The 3,518-nt window shown below is 37.5% G+C and overlaps 1 long non-coding RNA gene across 1 annotated transcript; it reads right to left on the reverse strand.

Annotated features, from left to right (window-relative positions):
- Window positions 1-212: 212 nt before the first annotated feature.
- Window positions 213-2,896, reverse strand: LOC140035951 (uncharacterized). The gene is made up of 3 exons (XR_011839846.1): window positions 2,547-2,896; window positions 1,126-1,186; window positions 213-395 (listed from the first exon to the last, which is right to left on the reverse strand). It is a non-coding gene; the product is annotated as an uncharacterized lncRNA (long non-coding RNA).
- Between the last annotated feature and the right edge of the window lie 622 nt (window positions 2,897-3,518).

Consider the following 3,518-nt stretch of genomic DNA (forward strand, 5'->3'; position numbering starts at 1 on the left):
CATAAGATAACTTAATCGGTCTCATATCTATCTTACTCATGAATCTAGGGTTTCCAAAAGGAATGTGTCATACCGTGGTCACTTAGAATGTGACGACCCCACCTCCCCCTAAGGCGTACCAGAGGGTTCGGCGGACCGCCTGCCCAGCTCTCGCCAGGACTCATTCACTCGTATCACGTGCAGACATCCATAGACCATAAATAACATCGCAATTCAAGCTTATAATTTACATTGATAGAAATCGAGGTACAAAGCCTCAATATACTCAAACTGGTTCAGGGCGTATACAATCCAAATACAAAACATTCTATTCGAGTAACAGCGCGAGTACAAGTCAAAAGTCAAAACAACTAGTCTATGCTAGACTTTACATATCTCACACCTCGCTCGTACCCCTGAAAGGAAAACAAATGGAGTGGAATGAGCTAAAAGCCCAGTGAGGTTCCAAATAGCAAATTGACCATTATTTATAAGTACAAGTTTTCGATATAGCAAAGTAACGAGCATGAAGAGTTCATAAATGTGAGCAATAACACGTCAAGTAGCAATCTCAAAATGAGCGAGTGTAGAAGTTTTTCAAAAGAAACAATAATCCAATAAACAATAATCACTCCAAAGTATAAGGATACGGATGGCTCTCAGGAGCCAAATTCCCATTGCATTACCAGAAGCTTGATCACGTAGTAGCTGACACTCCGTCAACTTTCAAGTAAGTAACCAATCCAGTAGAACACCACTTACACGACTCTCCGTCCACCGTTCAAACCCCCAACTGGGCCCAAAATCCTCAAGAAACACGGGTGGTAATACTCGAGTATACCGATTAGTCGAGGAGATATCACTCCACTCGACAATACAAGAGACCCAGGGTTCGTTACCCAATCGACCAAGCCCCTTGCCGGCTCGACTAGAGTAACTCGCCACAGGGTTTCTGGAATTCCAGGAAGTGCGCGCATCATAAACAAGTATGTCAAGTCAATTGCAACAATAAACAAGTATATCACGTAAGGGCAAGTGCGATAAAGTACACTCTTGCCCTAACAATTCACGTATATAACATGTAATCATATTGGTCACGTATCAAGTTCAGGTATCAAGTTCAATTCGGTATTTGAAAACACTCACCAAAAGATATAGTGCCTTTACTGGTCACTTTCAGGTTATACTCCGGGTTCGGAGTCCAAATCTGCGATAAAACTCAGTTTGAAAACTTTGAAACATGACTAAGATTCGAAACTTAGACGTTTTGTTCAATAAGAATCAATAAATAGAAATTCACTTGGAGAGTACTCGTGAAATACTTGCTCACTTTTTCAATGATAAAACTTTGTAATATTTATACTTGAAATTGTCATGCGAGTTGAAAGTACAAGGAAAACGTACTTCGAGCAATCATTATTTCATTTCTCAAGGGTACAAGTTCGGCCAAGTCCTAACGTATAACACTCAAGAAACATAGTGGCCAAGGTTCTCGCTAGTTCAAGTAATAAGTACTTAACCTTCACTCAAGTCGCTAATATAGTTTTCTAGTCCTCGAGTGTAAATTTGGGCAGCATGCCCTTTGTGTTTACCTAATTTTCCAGCCTTTTAGGCTTCATTATTTTTCTCAAACACAACCCAACATTATATAAATCAACAATTCATGTCAAGAGCCGTTCCATAGGCTCACAATATCATAATAACAAGAATCATATTAAGTACAAGTGCAGAAATTCAATTTAGTTCAAAACAGATTTGACGTACAAATGCGGAAATAACATATCCGAGGCTACGCTTATCGGTTTAAAACGAAACCTATGCCGTTTCGAAGCTAATACACAGAGCTACAACATTCATGAAGGTCACTTAGTCCAGTTCCTAATGTAACTCAGTCAAATTCTCGAATTACTAAACCAGAAACCAATTCGTCGGCTGTTTAACCGCAGAACACTGTAATGGTCATAACTCAGTGTACAAAAGTCCAATTCAGGTGTTCTTTGAGGCATTTTAAAGCTACTTCAGAACACTACAACTTTCATGTTTTGGCTCAGAGCTAAATCAGTACGGCTCCTAGTCAAAAACGTGATAAACTGGACTTAACTGATGAAACGGACTGCTGGGAAATATTTAAAACAGTAAGGGTATTTTGGACTTTTCACATCCTACATTGCTCCGATTGAGCTTAAATTTTGTAGGAACCTATAAAATGTCATTATCTACAACTTTTCTTCTTTGACCTAAGGCCAATTCGGCCTCTAACACACAGATAAAAATTCGGACAGAATGTAAGCAAGAATTTCCAGAAATCTGAAATCTTTAGTTTTTAGTGGAACTTTCCTTAATTTCTTGGTCTAATCACTCCCACAACACCTTATGAAACCTCAATTGCAACATATAAGCATCTTACAACAATTTGGGCAGAATTTCCATAAGCCCTAGTTCATCAAATAAATTGGGGAAAAACCTCTAAAACATGCTAATCATCCATGATTCCACCACTATAATCAAACTACTAAACTTAATTTAACAAAATTGAAAGCAACACTTAGAGAGATAAGCTCTCTTACCTTGAATAGAGGTTACAAAGAGCAGCCCAAGCCTTCTCTTTCCAAACTTTCACCACCAAACACTAACTAACCACTCAAGGACAAGATTAATCGGTTTAGTTCTTTGGATTTCTCACTTTGTAGCTTGAATCAAGAAGAAATGAAGAAGTTTTTCTCTTGGTCTTTCCCTCTCTCTCTTATTTCGGTTATGGAGCAGAAAAATGAAGGAAATGGAGCTTAACTTGTCTTATAAGGAAGTAAGAAGATTAAGGCTAATTGTGTCCACAATTTTTGGCCAACACTTGGACTAATCTTGTCCACAAATTTTTCTCTTTCTTCCCTTACATTTCTAGCCTTATAATTTCGGTCAAACCAGCTGCAAATTAGGAAGATATTTTGTACAAAAGTCAATAAGCTTGTTTGGTAAGAAAAATGGTGGTCAAACGGTGCGTTCAATCGGTAGTGCGCGGGACCCGCCGGTTCGCGCCGTTTTTCTTAAAAACACCCTTACTAGGGTTTTTACTTCCCATTCACTAACCTTATATAATTGCTCCTATTCACATATTATTTCTCACTTAAAGGTCACTTTTAATCATCAAATTGATCCTTGGCCAGTACCGAAAATTCATCCGGCGGAAAAATCGCTAAAACCCTAATTTGCTCAAATCTTGAAAACAAAGAGTAAAACCCTACTTTCTAGATTCATTTGCACTTATTATGGAATAATTAGATAGTAGAGCTTTAATAAATAATAATTTCCAAATAAAAGAGCATTTTTAAGAAACCGTGAGGGTTTTACAACTTCAGAAATTAAAATTAGGGTTTCTAGTCTTTTAAAACAAAATAAGGTTTTAAATCAAACCCCAAAGAAATACACTTTAATATTTTCTTCACAAACAACCTCCTAATATTCGGGATGTTACATAGAACCTTAGCTAAGTAAATTCTACCAGTGTTAAGTACTTATTCCAACTTTCTCCAAAAATCCAAGAT

The sequence above is a fragment of the Coffea arabica genome, chromosome 2c (genome assembly GCF_036785885.1).
Source record: "Coffea arabica cultivar ET-39 chromosome 2c, Coffea Arabica ET-39 HiFi, whole genome shotgun sequence".
Taxonomy (NCBI): domain Eukaryota; kingdom Viridiplantae; phylum Streptophyta; class Magnoliopsida; order Gentianales; family Rubiaceae; genus Coffea; species Coffea arabica.